The sequence below is a fragment of the Diadema setosum genome, chromosome 6, assembly GCF_964275005.1.
Source record: "Diadema setosum chromosome 6, eeDiaSeto1, whole genome shotgun sequence".
Lineage (NCBI taxonomy): Eukaryota > Metazoa > Echinodermata > Echinoidea > Diadematoida > Diadematidae > Diadema > Diadema setosum.
In genome coordinates, this window is record NC_092690.1 from 41061306 (window position 1) to 41083743 (window position 22438).

The window sequence follows — 22438 nt, forward strand, 5'->3', positions numbered from 1 at the left end:
CCTATACGTGTATTCATTTCATCTTTTTCATCAGCTCCTTATGCCTCATTCATCTAAAGTAAAGTGATTCCCGTAAAATGATAGCTCATTTGAAATAAGCAACTCCCATGCAGTAAATGTACCTTGTACCACATGTGAAATAATTCAAGAAATTGTGTCTGCTTTATATTCCCTTTCATCGGGAAGATATTGCGGACCAAAGAAGCAATAAGAACGAGTGAATTTTGTAAGCATAAAAAAAAAAAATGAGCAAAACGGGATGAAGATCAAGATTTATGAAACTCTGAACTTTCGATAATTTTCAAAAAACACTTATTGAACAGTTAAAATGTGTATGACCATAGTTAAAAAGAAAAAAGAACTCATGAAATTTCTAGTGTTTTGTGCTTGTTTCTTTATACACTTTTATGCCCGGTCTCAATTCCTATTATCTCTGATAGCAGAAGAACAGAATGTTTGAATGTTTGAATGTTTGTTTATGTTTTCTTTTCATTTTTGTACAAGAAGCATCAAACACGTATACATTGAATACACGAATCACGCACACACACACACACACACACACACACATGCACACATACCTACGCCCAAACAAAAGTGGATATCATCAAAATCAAGCAATATCGTAAGATAAAGTCTGCAATCTTTTGTCTACACCTTGTTATCTAACTTTAATGAAAAATCGAGTCTAATAAGTGCAGCTTTGTGTAGCATACTAGATACGTGTACTTAGTGACATTTGTCGTTGTTTTGTAAAAATTAGATAAATAAATGTATGTTTCTTTATTTGGAAAATACAGAAATCAAATCAAACTATTAAAGGAGCACTCCCAATAGAGCAGACTTCCGCTGAGTAAGATATCGCCATTGCGATGACTTCATTCCAAACATACATGTACAGGAATATCTTCACAATACATTTCATGAAAATCTGATCATCCATTGTTGAGTGATTATGAGATTAAGCTTATGCTATGTCCTTTATGGCCCCTTTGACCTTATGACCTCAAATTTAATTATTTCTTTCTAACTTTACTATCAACACAGAATGTAAACTTTATGAAAATCCGATCATTAATTCTTGAGCTCCTCTCAACACTCATGTTCATACTTCACAAAATATTAGTGCGTTACACAGTTTGTGTTTACTTACTTGAAACCAAATCGTCAATACAGCAGGAACATATCTGTAAAATCGCAGATCTCTTATTTAGTATCAAAATAGAATTTGAATTCAGTAACAATGCCCTGATAAAAGTTTAGTTCATGAACATCATAATGATTATCATTTCTCCCAAACGGCTTGGTCAGTTGAAATATTAATGTGCAATGTAACACGAGTGTGTGTTTGTGTGTGCGAACATATAATATGTATTACATCCATATACGAAATACACTCTAAAAACAGATTGGTTGGAATAACCAATATATTGGTTAAATTTAACCAATCTTGTTGGTAGATATGTGTCCAACCAATCTCTTGGTTACAGTAACCAATCTCGTTTGGTTCAAATATCAACCAATCTACATTGGTTGCACATTTAACCAACATGGATTGGTTAGTTTAACCATAGATTGGTTAATCTGGTATGGGCTATATATATGATGCAACCAATCCACACTGGTTGAAGGGACCAGTGATATTGGTTCGGATTTAACCACATTTCATGAATAAAAAAAATACGACTGGTGAGTGCCACACGTCATATTTTCGGCTAATTTCATATCGTACTCTTTAGCTAGACTATAGTACACAACCAACGATTCAATTCAATTCAATTCAATTCAAACTTTATTTCTTTTTTCGAAAAGAACATAAACATTTCACTTTCATTGGTAACAGAGAATAAGGTTACATAATCAAAACAAAGTAAAATTGAAAAGAGAACATAATTGTGGAACCTTGGGGTAACAAATAATGTTGTAATGAAAATTGAATGAAGTGATATAGACGATATAACATTACACAAAATATCGAAAAATGGAGGGACCCACTAAAAAGGCAATGCTTGTAGAATGTGGGCCCCTCAGGTACAGAATGTCAATAGAAAATGAACTGATGCAAAAAGGGGAAAAAAGATCGGGAATAAAGTCAGATTAAAAAAAAAGGTCTGGAAGCCCAATAAGAAGACAGAGCAACGGACAGACACACATACACAGGCGAATGAACATTAAACGAGACTGAGACGACAAAACTTATGAAAGGGGATTTCAATACAAGACAGAACGAGACAAGGTTGACATAATAGGAAGACAATACAGCGGACAGAAAGGAAAAACAGATCCAGCGATTCTCGACAGAACTATGTCGAAAAAAATATTGGGATGCGAGGAAAGGATACACAAATATGGAAAAATAGAGAGAAATAGATGCGGAGGTACTACAAGTAGAATTGAATCTACTCAGTAAGAGTCTCAGGACAACAGGGACGAGAAAATATGTGAGAGTATATTATTGGTAATCAAAATTCTTCGGAAAAAATTAAAATGAGCCATCAGGCTGATTCACTTCTGTAGGAACATAACATTGCAATAGAAACAACTTTAATCTCCTTTTAAATGAAAATATAGAAGGTGAATTTCTTATGTCATTATTCAGAAAATTCCAATACGTTGGGCCAGTATAAATAAGTGTGTTCTTAGCAAGAATCGTTCGTAAGAGAGGTAAGTAAAATTCATTGGAACGTCGAGTGGGATAGTCATGGAATGATTGATTTCTTTGAAACATAGAATCGAAAATGGAGGGGAGTGAGTTGTTGCTGTACGTATACATAAATTGCCCCAAATTAAATAAATACAAATCTTTAATTTTTAGCAGCTTATTTGCGGCAAATAACATATTTGAGTGGGAGGGTATGAAAGGATAACTGATGACACGGAGAGCTTTCTTTTGTAGAAGGAACACTCTATCCAGTAGGTTCTGGTGAGTGTTGCCCAAAACTAAAACACCATAATTAAGATATGGCAATATCAGTGACGAATATAACATAAGTAATGATTTTTGTGGGATATACAATTTCATTCTATTTATAACACCTATATTACGTGAGATTATGTTGGATATATAATCAATATGTAACTTCCAGGAAAGTTTGTCGTCAACAATAATTCCAAGGAATTTAAAATGTGAAACTTGTTCTAAATGAAAATCATTCAAAACTATAGCTGTACTCAAAATGTCAACATTATTATTAAAAATCATATATTTCGTTTTTTGGGTATTCAATGATAATTTATTGGCTCTTACCCAATTATTCACTTTTTGTAATTCAGTATTGACTTTTTGAACAAGAAAATTAACATCATTGTGGGCAAAAAATACACTGGTATCGTCAGCAAAATGGATAAAGAATAGTACATCGGATGCCTGGCAAAAATCATTGATATAAACAATAAATAATAGTGGCCCTAATAAACTTCCTTGTGGAACGCCAAAATTCACTTCTCTTATTACTGAAAGATTGTCTTTAATTGTAACAAATTGTCTTCTATTTTCTAAATAACTCCTGAACCACTCCAAGGCCTTCCCACGTATTCCGTAATGTGATAACTTGTGGAGTAGAATATCATGATCAACTGTGTCGAAGGCCTTGGAGAAGTCCAAGAAAATAGTAATTAAATGAGAGTGATTATCAATTGCATGAGCCACTTGATCAACAAAGTATAAAAGAGCATGAGCTGTATTATGCTTCTCTCGAAAACCAAATTGAGAATTAGTCAAAATATTATGCAACTTCAAAAATTAATAGTTCTCTTATAAATGAGTTTCTCTAAAACTTTGGACAACGATGATAATAGTGAAATTGGACGATGATTACTGACTTCATATTTGTCACCCTTCTTAAATAATGGAATTACTTTGGCCAGTTTCATCTTAACAGGAAACACACCATTAGAAATTGATAAATTGAAAATATGAACAAGTGGATCAGCAACTGAAGATATAACACCTTTAAGAATACAATTATCTATATCATCATAACCAGAACTCCTCTTGTTCTTAAAGGAAGATACAATATCCATAATCTCATGCCTATTGGTTGGAATAAAATAAACAGAATTGGGATTGCACTGATCTAGGTATTCAGTAAAGTGATGCTCTGACGCAGGGATATTTTGGGCGTAATTTTCACCTATCTTTGAAAAATAAGAATTGAAAACATTTGCAATGTGAACAGGGTCACTGATGATTTCATTATTCAACTTAATATTATCAATAGTTGAATGTTTACTCGAAACATTCATAGCTTGCTTTAAAACATTCCAAGTGTTTTTCATATCAAACTTATATCTTTGCAGTTGCTTAAAATAATATTTTTTCTTTTCGGAACGTAAAATCATACTTAGGGTATTTTTATATGAAGTGTATTTATGTTTTGATTGCTCAGTTTTTTCCAATTTGTATCTATAATATAATCGATTTTTCCTGTTAATCGACCGAAGAATTGATTTTGAAATCCACGGTAATCTAGGAGTCTTTTTATAGTCTGGTTTCTTTTTTTGCTTTGGAATTACATTATCCAAATGAAAATTGAATATTTCCATGAAATAATCAAAAGACAAATTGATGTCATCACTTTCAAATACTCTAGACCAGTCAGCATTTTCGAGAACCGCATCAAAACTAGCTAATTTTTCAGACGAAACTCTACGACTTAATAAAGGAGATCTAAAAAAAAATTAGCATTATTAACAGACGTTTTAAGAGCAAAATGAGTCATAATTGGATAATGATCAGTCATATCTGAAAGAATTATATAAGAATCAGTAAGGGGTAGGGTGTTACTAAACAAATTATCAATAAGGGTAGCAGAGTGATCTGTGACACGCGTGGGTTTCGAAATAAGCGGAAGAAAAGAGGAGGACAAAAATGTCTGAAGAAACTCGTTTGCGACAGTATCATTTCCCGACTTAAGTAAGTCAATATTAGAATCGCCGAGGAAGAAATAATCTTTGTTTTTAAAAACAGGGGATTTTATCAAATCAGAAAGGTAAGTTAAAAATCCTTGATATTAGAGTTGGGAGGTCTGTACATAATGCCTACCACAATATTTCTAATTCCTGGTATACAAATTTCTAAAAAAAGGGATTCAACAATATTATCCATTCTCGAAATATCATCATGAACAATACATTCAAAAATATGCGATATATAAAGTGCAACACCTCCACCACTCTTATCGGGTCTATTATTGACAAACATTTTATAGCCGTCAATCGAAAAAAAAGAAAAAAACTTTCAGAGTTAGAATTTAACCAGGTTTCACTTAAACCAATAACAGAGAATGACTGATCAGCATCAGTCTCTAAAAATAATTTGAACTCATCAAAATGTTTGTTCAAACTCCGAATATTTAAATGCAACAAAGAAAATAGAAAAAACTATTACACATATCTTTACATTGATTCACCGTAATATAATTACACGACATATAGTCCAAGAGCATTAGGGTTTAACCTGGACATTTTTGGTAACAAGCTGATTTTTTCAGGAAAGGTCCAGGAATGTGTGTGAAATAACATACTAAAAGTCCTCATAAATCCTACTTGAGCGTTTTCCGCAATCCAAGATGGCGTCAAAAATGGCCGCCATTTCATGTTTTTCTCATAACTTTGCAAGTAGGTTTCCCAAAAACACATTTTAAATGTCTAAACATATGTTTTGAAGCATAAGGAACTAAATACAATACATATTGGAAGATTTTGAAACACACAAAAACAAATAAAACTGCTTAAGCTCTTTAAAATGGCGTCTGAAATTGCTGCCGTTTCTGTTTTTACACCAAGGTACTTCAACACGCACTTTAAATGTCTTAATATATGTTTTGCGACTCAATGAAATGAATCATATACTTATTGGGAATTTTTCAAAAACACGCATTTACCAATAAAACCACTTGAGGTAATCCTGAGATTCAAAATGGCGCCCGAAATGCCCCTTTCCCTATTGTTGTTTTCTCATAACCCTGCAACTAAGTAACCCAATTATGCACACTAAAATGTCTTTATGTTATGGGAGTCAAGGAATCTAGATAAATTCTTATTCGCAAATTTGAGACATGCATATCTATACCAATAAAACCACTTGAACTCGTCCCAAAATCCCAAATGGCGCCAAAGATGGTTGCAATTTCCTGTTTTTCTCATGACCCTGCGACTAAGTTACCTCAATATGCACTTTAAATCTCTAAATATATTACGTCTTGAGAAAGACACTATGGAACATTTCCTTGTGTAATTCTTGCGACAAACAGCATGGATTCGTAGTGGTGTTGCATTCTGAAACATCTCATGGGAGCCATCACCACGTTCTAAACTCGACATCACAAGTGTCCTCCGCCCCTTCTCCCCAATTTCAACTGTAGCAGGTGATGTTTCTTTGCAAATGATGCAAGTCACATCCATTATTTCCTCCAACCTCCACCTCGATGTCATTAGCTGTAAGACGCCTTGAAGATTGCATCAAAGACATCCACGAATGGATGTGTGCATCTGGTCTAAAACTGAATCAGCAGAAGACAGAGGTTATTGTTCTGGGCTCAAAGCAAATGCTCGGCAAAGTTGACATGTAGGACCTTGGCATCCACGTTGGTGATAACGTCGTCTACCCATCCCCCAAGACTCGCAATTTAGGCGTTATCTTCGATGGCAATATGTCTTTCAATGCCCATGTTTCTCACATATCAAGATCCATAAGATACCAACTTCGTAACCTTAGCTTCATTCGTAGTTATCTGACCAGAAGTGCAACAGAACAGCTTGTCCACGCTCTCATCTCCTCTCGCCTTGACTTTTGTAACTCTCTCCTCCTCGGCCTTTCCCAACGACAGCTCTCCAAACTTCAACGCCTCCAAAACTCTGCAGCTCGACTTGTCACCCTCACTAAGAAATCCTGTCACATAACTCTCGTTCTTCAGTCCCTTCACTGGTTACAAGTTGAAAAGCGTATCATCTTCAAAGTTCTCTTACTGGTTTACCACACAGTCCATGGATCCTCGCCACTCTACCTCCAGAACTCCATACATTTATATCAACCCCCTCGTAGACTCCGTTCAGGTGGTACTTCACTTCTCCATGTTCCTCGATCCTCTCACTCTTGGGGAGACCACAGCTTTTCCCACGCCGGTCCTTCTCTCTGGAACAATCTTCCCCTTTCTCTTCGTGAGGCTTCCTCAACCAATTCCTTTAAGCAACTCCTCAAAACACATCTGTTTAATTCCAAATCGTGAATGAACGTGATTGTTATAATTGAGTTGTTTTGTACACTGTATAAGTTACTGTATAATTTGTACATGAAGGGTTTTTCGTATGTTCTGAGATTGATTTCGTTATGTATAGTAAGCATCTTGTTTTTGTTTGTTTTTCATTCGCTATTTCATATGTAAGAGCGCCATGAGCATCATCATTGATGGGCTTTCAGCGCTTTATAAGAGGCCACTATTATTATTATTATTTATTATTATTATCTGTAATAACAGAAATATGTCATGGACATTGTTTTCTTTTTAAATGTGAAACGTACTTCACATAGCTGCTTGGAAATAATAAATCAGGTTGCTACGTTTTAATCAAAAGAGATTTAAAAAGTAATGTGTTGACATTAAATATGCTTTGAGGGAAGGATATGCCATCACATGATTCAGCAATTTCAATAACACATCACAATCACAGTACTGTAGCATGTTTACATATTGATACCTGTGAAGTTAAATTACGGATGAATCAACTCATTGTGGGGTGCCAGAATGTCTGGTAGGAATTGTATTGGGCAGAGAAAATCTCGCAAGGAAACCCGAGAGGAAAATGATGATGATAGCGGCCACTCCACAGAAATTCACTGTCATGTAATATGTGACTTGAAGACTTAATTATTTTGTTATCCCTAGATGTGCACTGCACTTGTACTGTCGCAGCCTGGTGATATATTTTATCTCCTATGACAACCAGGGACGACATCTCATAGCACTTTGTATCCAATGGAAAAAGCACTATGAAATGTCCACCATTATTAATAATGAATGTATACTACCATATCACAACATAGGAATGACATGATACACAATAAATGCATCTTTTATACAAATACAGCATACATGTACCAATAGGTACGAGTGTCATACACTCTCCGATTTCTATTATACTATAATTCATTTCATCTACATGAAACAAATAAAATGATGCAATACAATGTTTTAGGTGTAACGATAGACTACTCCACAGAAATTCACTGTCAAGTGATATTACACAGTACTGTGTAGTACATGCAGGAAGACACAAATTTTGATCATGTATTTAGTATGTGTACCAAAAATAATAGTTTTACTTCCTTAATGATAACTGAATGTTTTAAATAGAACTCACCTCATGGTAGACATCAACTGCATCCTGTTGGTAAAAAAGGCTAGCACAAAGTTTTCAATTTCCGAGCTTTAGGTGACGAAAATGGACCATATGGCAAAATATGTCGCCCTGTCTGTTTCGCATCAAACTGATGGTAAAATGTTTCCCTCGTAATGTCATAAGCGATTAAGGACACACTTTTAGACTTTAACATTCAAATTGATTTGAATACTGTATGGACAGCAACCACATTTTTAATTGAAATGTTTGTTGAATATTTTCAGGATGAAATATCACGGTTCATTAATGAATAATATATATTTAAACAATATTCAGATGAAATTGTTAATGAAGGCCGTTTTGGACACCATTTTGGATTTTTGGAAGAGCTCAAGCAGTTTTATTGGTACTTGCGTGCTTCAACATCTCTTAAAATGTATTCTATCGAGTTTCTTATACTTCAAAACATATATATATTTAGACATTAATGTGTGTTTTGGGGAAACCTACTTGCAAAGTTATAAGAAAAAACAGGAAATGGCGGCCATTTTGGACGCCATTTTGGATTTTTGGAAGAGCTCAAGCGGTCTTATTGGTACTTGCATGATTTAACATCTCTTAAGATGTATTCTAATGAGTTCCTCATACTTCAAAACATATGTGTAGACATTTAAAGTGTGTTTTGGGGAAACCTACTTGCAAATATATGAGAAAAACATGAAATGGCGGCCATTTTGGACGCCATTTTGGACTTTTGGAAGAACTCAAGCGGTCTTATTGGTACTTGCGTGCTTCAGCATCTCTTAAGATGTATTCTAATGAGTTCCTCATACTTCAAAACATATGTGTAGACATTTAAAGTGTGTTTTGGGGAAACCTACTTGCAAAGTTTAAGAGAAAAACAGAAGAGGCGGCCATTTTGGACGCCATCTTGGATTGCGGAAAACGCTCAAGGAGGATTTATGAGGACTTTTAGTATGTTATTCTAGACATATTCCTGGACCTATCCTGAAAAAATCAGCTTGTTACCAAAAATGTCCAGGTTAAGGCCTATTTTGACCTAATGCTCTTGGACTAATATTTTCATTTAACTCTTCACTGAAATCAGAGGGCAATTCATTACAGAATTGTCATAAAACATTGATCGTGAATTAGATGCTCCACCAACTGAATCTGATTCTAACCTTATTTGCCTGAAAAGCTCAAAATAGCTCAAAATTACGATGACGTAATGTTAGCCTATTGAATATAAATGACCTATCCTACACATTTTTTCATTTCATTTTACACATGCATGTTCACATGCATGTTTTTTTTTATTTTCATTTCCAATCAAACACAGGTAATACACTTTGACATGATTACATATATTGGAACATAATAATACATATTGGTTCTTAAAAGAACTTCATGGAAATGGAAATTGAGGGGTTGCTAAAAAGCGAACTTGTAGATTGCAGTCCCCTCACTTACGTTACATTACTACAATACATTAATTATATATGACTTTATAACACAATACAACGGTATGTACCGTACAAGCTAATCATTGAAAGTATACAGTTTTCATTCAATCAAATCGGATGGTTACATGAAGTACAGTGTATACGCTTTCACATGTATACAGATAGACATAGACATAGACATACACATACACATAGACATAGACATACACATACACACATACACATAGACATACACATACACATACACACAAGCACACACACGTACCCACATACACATACGCACACACACGCACGTACACACACATGTATGCATCCACATACATTGTGCACTCACAGAAGAGAGTAGGGAAAGAGAGAGAGGGAGGGGGAGAGGGAGAGTAGAGAGAGCGAAGGGCAGGTCAACATTCTCGATACAGGCAGAAGAAAAAAGAACAACGATTCCAAACAGTCAAACTAATCATGGGGTACATATGAGCTAATCAAATATTTCTTTAAATTACTAGAGAATGATTTCAAACTAATGGAATCTTTTATATTTTTCTCAAGGGAATTCCAAAATTTTGGGCCACTGTAGATAAACGTGGATTTTGTAAATAGAGTTCGGGTAAGGGGCAAATGATATTCATCTGTTTGACGAGTGGGGTATTTATGAATATTTTTATTCTTATTAAACATATTTTCAAAAACTGAAGGAAGTGACTTATTATACAAACTGTACATAAATTGACCAAGGTAATAATAATACAAATCCCTTACTTTTAAAACCTTATTCTCCACAAATAATCCGTCAGTATGGGAATATTTAGAGGTATTACATATTACTCGAAGTGCTTTTTTTTTGTAACAAAAATAATCTATCCAAATAAGTTGAATGTGTATTTCCCCATATTATAATTCCATACGTTAAATAAGGTAAAATTAACGTTGAATATAACATTAGCAACTTTTTAACAGAAAAACAAAACTTTACTTTATTAATTACACCTATGTTACTGGAAATAGTGCGGCATATACAATCTATATGCTGTTTCCAAGAAAGCTTACTGTCTACAGTTACACCAAGAAATCTGACAGAATAAACCTGTTTTATCACTTCATTTTCAAAAATTATATCATGTGGCAATTTATCAAGGGTATTACTAAACAACATCACATTTGTTTTCTGCAAATTAAGCGATAATCTATTTGCTCTTAGCCATTGCATTATCTTGTTCAATTCTATATTCATGACATCAACTAATGTATGAGGATTTGAATGAGAAAAGAAAAGATTAGAATCATCTGCAAATAATATAAAAGAAAGAACATTTGAAGATTTTGGAAAATCATTGATGTAGATAATAAAAAGTAACGGCCCTAGTATACTTCCTTGTGGAACTCCACAATCAACTGAGCGCAAAGAAGATTTTTCATTGTTTATACAAACAAATTGTTTTCTGTCTTTCAAATAGCTTCTGAACCACTCCAAGGCCTTCCCACGTATACCATAATGATTAAGTTTATAAAGAAGAATGTCGTGGTTAATCGTGTCGAAGGCCTTGGAGAGGTCCAGGAAGATTCCTGCAGTATGTTGAAACTTATCAATTGCTCGAGATACTTTTTCAGTGAAAGATAATATTGCATGTGCTGTGCTATGTTTCTTGCGAAATCCAAATTGATATTTTGACAAAATGTCATTTCTATTTAAAAAATCTATAACTCGAGAATATATTATCTTTTCTAATATTTTAGATATATTAGGCAAAAGAGAAATAGGTCTGTAATTATTCAATTCTTCCCTTTTACCCTTTTTAAAAATTGGAACTATTTTTGATATTTTCATAACATCTGGTACCTGCCCTTGTGATATTGATAGATTAAAAATGTGAAACAAAGGATCAACAATATAAGGTATTATATTTTTTAACAGTATATTATCAATATCATCATAACCAGAACTTCTTTTAGAAGGTAAATTATGAACAATATCTAAAATCTCATATACTGTTACAGGGGAAAAAAAGATTGAATTTTGATTAACTACGTCCAGATAATCATAGAATTCTTTAGTAGACAACGGAATATTTGCACAAAGATTCCGGCCAACAGTTGAAAAATGTGAATTAAATATTTCTGCTATCATACGTAAATCTTTTATTTCAAATCCATCATTCTTAATTTTAGAAATAACATTTCTTTCCTTATGCTTATTCAATGTTTCATTTATCAATTTCCAAGTATTGCGCATATCATTTTTAAACAAATCTAATTTTCTCATATAATAATTCCTTTTTTCTCTACGCAATACCATAGTGAGAGTATTTCTATATGCCGTATACTTATCACGGGATTGCTGTGTTTTTTTAGCCTTACTTACATAATACAAATTATTTTTACAATTAATTGAACGTAATAATGACTTTGACACCCATGGCAATCTTGGATCACGTTTGTAACTACCCAACTTCTTTTTAACTAATGGAATATGTGTATCTAACAAAGTAACAATCTTATTTATAAAAATTTCATAAGCTACATTCGTATCTTGCACCACATATAAGTCAGACCAGTCAATTTCCATCAAAGATTCCTGAAACTGGGCTATATTCTGAGGTGTAAACTCTTACGCCTTCTTTCATAATTCTGAGGTATTTTCGTCTTTAACTGTAAAGATGAACACATATAAATAGCATAATGATCAGATATATCCGTAAGTATAATAGCAGAATCAGGAAAAGGGTTTACATTACAAAAAATATTATCTATTAAAGTGGCAGATTGTTCTGTTACACGGGTTGGTTTTGAAATCAAGGGTGAGAAATATGCAGAGAGCATAATATTGAGAAATTCCTCGGGATAATAAGAATCATTACATTTACTTAAATCAATATTAAAGTAACCCATTAAATAACATTCCTTATTCAAAACTGAAGATTCTTGTAATAATTCATTAAAATAATCAAAAAATAATTTCATATTAGCATCAGGGGGCCTGTATATTACGCCTAATAAAATATCTTTCCGATTAGGCACTTTGATTTCTATAAATAAGGATTCAACAAAACTTTCCATTCGACAGATATCTTTTCGAATGAAAAAATCAAAATTGGATTTAACATAGAAGGCAACACCCCCACCACTTCTATTATATCTGTCGTTATTTATCAAATGATATCCTGGGAGATTAAATAAAGAGGCAGTATTATCAGTGAGCCATGTTTCTGTGAGCCCAATTACAGAAAAAAATGAGTCTGTAAAATTATCTAAAAAAATACGCAAATTTTCAAAGTTTTTATTTAAACTTCTTATATTCATATGCATCAGGGAGAACTTTTCGCTAACATCTTTAGACTTTAATTGATTAACAGTGACATATGGCGAAGAAATATCTAGAAATTTATCATTAAAAATATCATTTGTATGAAAATTAATATCTTTGGATATTAGGTTGTCAAATGACAGTGAAGCAGTAGCATTCTGGTCATTTGAATCAAATACAAATAAATCATGAAAATCCTGTTCATTCAAACGACTGAAGTCAAAATCAAATATCGAATCAGCCATTAAATCGATTCAATGCTGGAAGACCCTGACGGTAGTAACAAAACCACCGCACGTCCTGTAATGAGAAATCTACTGACCTGTTGAAAGAAGAAGAGGGAATGAAAAGAAAGAGTGTACATACATACACACACACATGGTACATACAAACACATGCATACAAACACATACACAAACATACACGCAAACACACACACACACGTTCATATAAAGACGCACACACATACAATGTACTCATACACATCAACGTCATAAGGGGACTTACACATCTATCAATTTAAGGAATCACATCGGTCTCTCCAAAGGAGCACAGGAGTAAAATAACCTTATGTTCAAACTACAATCTTAGAATTTGTACCGTTCACTAATTTCATTGGTACTTTCATTACCTATCAATAACTATCACACACTCAAAAAAAGTTAATGTACCATTATTACGTACAATTATTAATAACAGATCTTTCCTGGAAGCAACGAAAAGAGAAAAAAAAAATGTTGAAAAAAAGTTTGTAATTAAATCTCATAAAATCAAAATTATTATGGGACAGAGAAAAAAGAAGGATATCAAAAGAAGAAAAAATAATAACAATAATGTTTCTTACTAAATCAATCATTACTATATCCTAATCTTTTATTGCCTAAGAGGCATATTATGAAAATGTCCTAATCTCTTACAAACAGAAAAATTAAAATAAATACAGGAATTTTGTGTAGTGTCAGGGTTACTGCAAATTTCCAATCTGTTAACATTACAACTATATTTAAAAAAAAAATAAATAAATAAAAGAACTCTCAATAACAGAACAGAGATTGTATAAATGCAAAAAGATATATTACTAAAACATAATTACTAACTTAATAAATCGGTTAATTCATACAAAAAACTAAGAAAAATATAACACTATTCTGTACTTTAATAAACCAATTTCAATATTTAGACAATAAAAGAAAAAAAATTGACAACAAAATAACGGTATTCACGTCTCATTAAAAAAAAAAAGAAAATTAACTAGATATTTTGCGATCCATGACACGTTAAAGTTTCGATAATAACATTAAATCATGATCGGTTGCAAATCAGAACGTGGTTACTGAGTAACCCTTTAACTTGATTAATACATCGAGCCATACGATTAAAAAAAAAAAAAAATCCACAATCGATTGCAAGTCAGGGTATTGATGAAGATATCGAGCATGGTCGTTCGTATATCAGAGCGTGGTTACTGAGCAACTCTTTAAATTGATGAGTAAATTGGGCCATAAGATAAGATATAAAGGAAATAACACTTTGCAAAAAGACAAGAAAAGAACAAAATCAAACTTCGACCGTAAGAAAGAACAAAAACAGAAAAGATATTTCAATCTCACAGCATAGTTGCGACATAATATTCCTTGATCGATTTTAATTCGGGGTGTAACAGTGCCTATCGATTCTTACCATTAGGATACATTATTCAAATACCTGATTTACTTAAGGGGGACGATTACAATCAGATTTGTTTAACCTATCCAAAACTAATTAATACAAAACACTCAATCATTCAATGCAATACCTTAGAAAAAATCATTCGGAGATACATCATTATGATGTATCAAATTAGGTTGAGAGAAAAAAAGCTACACTCACATCATAAACAATGAGCAAACGATCATGATCGAATTGGAACGTTCTCAACTATCGGGGGAGACTGCAGTATTCATTATGCTTGAAACAAAAAACAAAAAAAGAAAAAGAAAATAAAATAATCTATACTTATCAAAACACCAAATTTCAGATTTCAATACAACCCTTTACCTAGATCAATTCAAATGAATATAAAATTTAGTATATTCATACCGTAAGAGGAAAAAAGAAAAAATGTTAATCCATAAAAAGGGAAAAATCAAAAATATAAAAACAATTATATGTTATTCTTAACGCTGGGATAATGTGTGAAACATTAATATAATCAGAGCGGGGCAATATAAACACAATAAGTAGAATATTCAAAGTAATATCAAATATCCAGTATCATAATAATTTATACAAACTTTGCATCGATATTAATTTCAAATAATAATATATTCAGTACATTTATCGGATATCAATCAGAAAAAAAAAAAATACAGAACGTTTACTCAAATACATACGGGGCGCCACCGAGCTGGCGCCACTTCCCGGCGTAGAAGCGGAGTTTTGTTCCCGAACTGTAGAGCTGTTGGACCTGCTTTGACCACCTCTTTTTTTCCGCGAGGTCGACTGCTGTTAGATCATCGATGATGAAGTAGTTTTCGTTCTTCAACACATTTCTGCAGCTGCGCATCACATCCACTTTGTCCCGGTAGGACAACAGCTTCACTAGGATGTGACGTGGACGGTCCTTCGATTTAAGACCGTCACGATGAGCGCGTTCCACTTTGGCTGTGATGTTGAATTTGTCGCGAAGGATCTTTTCCGAAGCCTGGATGCAGTCCTCTCGCTCGTCTCCTGGTGGAGCTTCGGGAATCCCGACGATTCTCACGTTGTTTCTCCTCAGGAAACGCTCACTCTTGTTGACGGCGGCTTCGCAGATGATGGTCCGGGCTCGAAGGTCATCTGCCTCCTTCCTCAGCTCGTCGATTGTCGTTTTCATCTCCGCCTGCTGTTTCTCGAGGGTGTCGATCCGCTTCCTCTCGGCAAGCAAAGACCTGTTGAAGTTGCTCTCCATTTCACTCAGCTTTGTGATAAGATTATCGGACACCTTTCTAAGCATCCTTTCAAACTTGTCGCTCATCCGCTGAAAGCATGCCTCGAGTGCCGGAGAAAGGGTCGTTTCAATAGATATATCATGGTCCGATGCATCTGAATGGACACCCTGTTGCACTGTGTCCGGGTTGTTGGCGGGCAATGGAGATCTGTCGATATTATGGCTTGCAGACTCTCCAGGGGTCCTTGTCGGGCTGGCACCGGGCGATCCTGTTGCAGTGGCTCCACTCGCCTGCTTTGGAGCAGGGGGTGCACTGTTGGGTTGGAGCCCGCTCGCTGGTGTTGGTGGGGTCGTTTTTTTAACTTGAGATCTGGTGGGCCTTCGCTGACTCATCATCTTTGAAAGTCGTCTAGTCGGCTCAGAAGGACACAGTGAAAACAGTTGTAAATGTTCGAGGTGGTGAATTAACAAATTGAAGGGTACAAAAATGAAAAATTCCCTGGCTGATTTGGAGAAATCCGAAAATACGTCCCTTGGGTGAAGAGTGCCATGTACCCTAGTGTACCCTAGTACACTAGAATCTGTGTCTATGTCCTATTCCTAACTACAATCACAATGCAACCCATGGTTTATATACCCACGAAAAATTGTAATGATTGAAGGCATGGTTACTGAACTATATTCCATTCTTATCAGGCCAGCTGAAATATGAAAATATTTCCTGAAACACAAGTTGAAATTTGAATAATGAATATCACAATAAAGTATACAATTTTTCTACACATTTTAAGATCGAAGTCAATATGAATGCCTTATAGATTAATGTATTTACTTTTTGCCAATAGCTTTTGCATATCAGATCATCTCTCATGAATATTCATGATCGATATAGAAGCAAAACGTATGTCGACTTTTGACGACTTTATGGCGTCTTAAAGACGTCTTTATGACCAAAACACACATATTTAGACAAGCAAAATTTATGTCGTATATGGAAACATGAAAGTTGAAAAAAAAATATAGGCTTTGATATTCGATTTTAAGTTATTTTGTACATATACTCTCTAAATGAAAATGCATGATTGATATAATAAAAAAAAAAAAACCGACAACAATCAAGCTCCAACTGGAATCACATTTTGTTATTTTTACATGATCTCGTAATGGAGATGCATGATCGATATAAGAACCAACAGAAATTATGTTCAAACTGAAAAAAAAACGCCCTTTATTCCCGCACACAAATGCGAGCACACGCACACACACACACACACACAGACGCACATACACAAGTTCATTTTATTCATTTTTTAATTTCATTTTCAGCCTATGATTGTATTTTGTCAATGCAATCATGCATAATATGTAACTAATGCATTGTCTCATTATCGATCTGCACTAAATTCTCGTATGAATGAATTAAGTTCCAATTAAGTTGATATGTTTAACCATTTTTGAATAGTAGCCTCTTATTTTCACAACTTTCTTACAATTTTCTGTAAGAAAATCGAAGTAGGTCAAGTATGAAGCATCTTTTGATATCGCGCTCTTATAGGTTATTTAGGAATGGCCGACCGCGTGGGTCCAGTCAGGTGACCCACTTCCTCACTTCCAGCGAGACAAAGTTTTATGCAAAACTTACTGAGAGTGTTGTTGAGATGCATAAACCGGCCTTATGGTTAAACTATTTAAAACAAACTCTGCAAAACAACAGAAAATGTCGCTTACAACTAAAAAAAAAAATAAAAAAATAATAATAATAAAGAAATAAGATAACTGCATGACTGTGAGCGCGGCAACCAATGTGGATTGGTTACAGGCCCTATACCCGAATAGCTAGCATAACCGATTACATTGGTTACTGATTGACCAACGAATTGGTTAGTTTATAACCAATATAATGGCTGAAACAACCAATATAGCCTAACCAATTACATTGGTTACTGGTTGACCAACGAATTGGTTAGTTTATAACCAATATAATGGCTGAAACAACCAATATCGAGTTAACCAATGAGATTGGTTGATTTTTAAACCAATCTGTTTTTAGAGTGTACATAGGACCTACATACCGAAATTTTATTGTTTAATCGAAAGAATAGAAAGAATTCAATGACAAATGCTGGGAGGATACATTTATAAAAGTGGAAAGCTTTACATAATAAACAAGATAAATCTGTCAAAGATATCATTTACTTTTAAGTGGAAACATGGCTGGTTGAATAATAAACTAAGAACACATTTTGCCGCAAATCATAATATATGTAAATAGATAAGTGTAACTTAGCCTGCAGTATATTATTCTAGTATTTTGCTTGTATTCCGTTTCTCATGGTTATAGAGCGGGGATGACTCTCCATCTCCTCCCTCTTTTTTTCTCTCTCTTTCAATGTTTCCTTTTTCTCTTGTTCTCTCCTCTCACTTTCATCTCCTCTCTTTTCCATATTTCCCATGTGTTCCATGTGTCCCATGTGTGTCTCTCTGTGTGAGTATGATGTGTTTTGTGGATATATGTACAAGGCGTTCAAATACGTGTGTGAGTGTGTGTGTGTGTGTGTGTGTGTGTGTATCTGTGTCAGGTGTTTGGGTATAGAAAATGGGGGGGGGGGGTCAACAGGTGCAAGGGGGAAGAGATGGTGATGGGGGATGGAGAGATATAGGAAGGGCAGCTGTGAAGAGCTGCGGGGAGTGGGCTTCTTTATTCAGTATACAACAGGATTACAATCTTTTTCGCTGTACAATATTGTGTGTTGTTAATTCTTTTTTTTCACTTCAATCATCATTATTTTTGATGACTGTATAGTCTTGCATATCATGTTTTAATGTCTATTTCTATAAAGATAAGTATTGCACATGTAGAAAGGTAAAAACACATTTGTTAATATTTGTGCCAAATATGTTTGACTATTCTGTTATTTTGTACAGCGGTTCAGCTTTTATAACTGTGTTGTTTGAATGTTATTGAATAAAGATTATTGGAAAAAACGTGTATGTGTGCGACTTTGCTTCTGAAGAAACACGGTATGTGAAATACATCCCATTTGATACAGTCAATTCATTCTCTCATTTTAACACTTTTACACTTTCGCAAACAATCATGCCTCTTGTTTATTATGATCTCAGCATGAACACATACACATTAAATGATACTGAATGATTTTTTATCACATCATAAAAAATAAAAAATCCCAATTTATTGCAAATTTCATGATTTCAGACTCGAGTCTCAAAAATGAATATCAAATAACGTACATTCATAGAGAGGCTAATCTCGTCCCCGATACACTTACACATCCATGCACATGATAAACAAATATTTTGGTCGTTGTGGGGAGAAGGCGAATTGAACCATCATTTGACGTGTAGGGTAAGGTCAACCGAAACCTCAAGGGCATGTTAGTGTTCATCTGAACTTTCCTTTATGTAATACGCAGAATAATTTAATACTATGTTATGGCCATTCACATTTGATCCTTAACCCTTTTGTACAGGGACTCTGGACAGTTTCAGGGGTAACGGGAGGAGAAGGGATGGGATTTCTTGGTACTAAAGAGACAAATGCACACACAGTCACACAATAACATATTTTTTATTCTTTAAAAAGAAAACACAAGGCAAGTGCCATAATGTGTCTCGCCCATTCGCGTACAAGGAATTGTACGCGAATGGGATATAACAGCTAAAAAAAAAGAGAGATATAACAGACAAAAAGAAATATAAAAGGGTAAACATTTATGGCAAAAAAAGAAACGTGCCATAAAAACTTAACATTGGGCCCTTAAAGTTCGTTACCCCCTGCCTGTGACCTTTGACCTTATGGTGACCATCCACTCCCCAAGGGACATCTACCATCCAAGTTTGGTCACAAACGGAGCTATGGATCAAAAGTTATGACCCATAGTAGAAACGCGCCATAAAAACTTAACATTGGGCTCTAAAAGTTCGTTGACCCATGCTTGTGACCATTGACCTTGTGGTGACCATCCACTCCCCAAGGGACATCTACCATCCAAGTTTAGTCACAAATGGAGTTATGGATCAAAAGCTATGACCCATAATAGAAACGCGCCATAACAACTTAACATTGGGCCCTAAAGTTCATTGACCCCTGCCTGTGAGCTTTGACCTTGAGGTGACCTTCATATATGATAAAATGTGAAACTTTTATGACCCCTCTTCCCTCGAAGTTTGATTGCAATTGAAGCCCAGAGTAAAGAGTTATTGAAGTTTTTGTAGCGTTACGGACAGACAAAGGACGGACGGACGACGGACGGACGACGGACGGACAGATGCCGCAGGCGATTCCTTAGTCTCCCCTCATCTCCGGTGGGCTCGACAAAAATGGGGGAGGAAAAAAAAAATCACAAATCTGTTACTCTCCGAGCATTCCACGTGCCTCTCAGTAACATTTTGTATTGCCACTCCAGCTCATAGCATATACGAATGATTAATAGTTTTTCTATATCACTTCAATTTCTTCGTATAACCTGTGATAAATCACATAGTAAAGAGACACGGAGAAACAAAACACATACAATTATAGTCATTATTATTATTATTATTATTATTATTATTATTATTATTATTATTATTATTATTATCATATACAACAGAGTACACAATGTACTTACTGTTCGCACCACATGAAGCCGTGAAGCATTTACCTTTACGATATCCTTAACGGGAATTTTTTCTTCATCTTTGCCTTGGGACATGATATAAATTCGATGCATGTGCAGGGCACTGAAATGCATTTTAATGTAACACTGAGTTATTGTCATCAGGGCACACAATAAACAAAGGCAAACGAAATAATATTACGGAGACGTGTATGGGTACGCGCAAACCCAAATGCAATGTACTAAAAATTACAGTAAAGATAACACAAAATATGACAGATATGACGCATAATAACAACTCACTGAAATAAAATTCCCCGACTTCAGTTGGCAAATGCATTCAGATGGATATAAAGGTATATAAAGATATCCATACATGAGTGATATATATGCAAACTATGTAGGCATACCCACGTGCATTCGGTTCGAGATGCTAGACTGTTGTGGCTGGCCAAAGAATGGGTATGGCGATTGTTTTAACATACACCGACAAGCTACGGGAAAGAATGAGGTCAATTCTTGCTTAGAATAACATGACTGTTATGCAATCAGAAGCTACAGAAATACACGTCGTTATTACATCAGATGGACCATCACTATGAATATCAATGTAAGGAGGCACATGTAATCATTCGCGATATAGAGACGTAAAATTTGAATGCCAAGTCAAGTTCTTTAGAGTATACAAGCAGTCCACGCTATACATTATAAATTTCTATAATGATAACAACTATGAATGATATAAACTTGATTAAACACTGCAAAACAACAAACATCTAAAGACAGTACATACAAGTTCTTTCTGAGTTGATGGTAAAAATTGATACAATGAATCATTATGGAGGGTAGCATAATATAAAGAAGCATTTAGTTTTCAAGGTATAATTTCCCAGAAGAAAACGGCTCAAAGTAGTACGACAAATGAAAGATGTAGTAATTACCATATTTTAGTTTCTTACAGCAACAATATAATTTCACATACACAGTGAAATGAATTATTTCAGATTGCTACATGTGTCTACCACAACATATGCATGAAGATGATAATTATCAGGATAACTCCATCTATAGATATTGAGACAATTTTGAAAGACGAATGGATTTCCTATCATCTTTTCAAGTGGCAGCCGAAGATAGTTCATAAGCTGTGAATGCTGGCATCAACAATGTCCTTTGGTAGTCTTGACTCGAACTGTCCCGCTTCCAACGTCAAAATGAGCCGCACTAGTTTCCTGCTGTCGGCTCTCAACTCTCGTCTTTCCTGATGCGTCCTACTCTACCGACTCGTCACACGGTCTAGAAGACTGTTCGACATCGTTTAGGCCAGCAGTGGAGTGGTCGGGCTTCCTATGTTCAAGGTCAATCTTCTCAAAGTAATCTGGAAAATGTGATATCATTCACTATTATTCTTCTGAAGTGCATATCATTTGTCATACCCGTGTGTGAATAGCAACACCATTTCCATTTAGTTTTGTAACAATATGTACTGAAAAAGTTGCCAAGTCTCTATATTTTGTTTCCCTTTGAATTTATGACAGCACCCAAGCAGAATGATTATGTGCAATGGAGTAATATATTTGAAGAGTTTGTTCGCAAAAACCGATAAGTCCATATTTGCCAAATGGAGATATTTGCGATTAAAGGTCAGGAAAAATAAAGAGAATAATAAGAAAATGTTTGCTTCTCTTAACCATAACTTCAAAAATCTACCTTTATATGTGGTGACCAATATATTATTTAACAGGTATTATTTTGTACTTTATGACAGAGACCGTACTAAATCTTCAAAAATGGACTTATCGGTTTT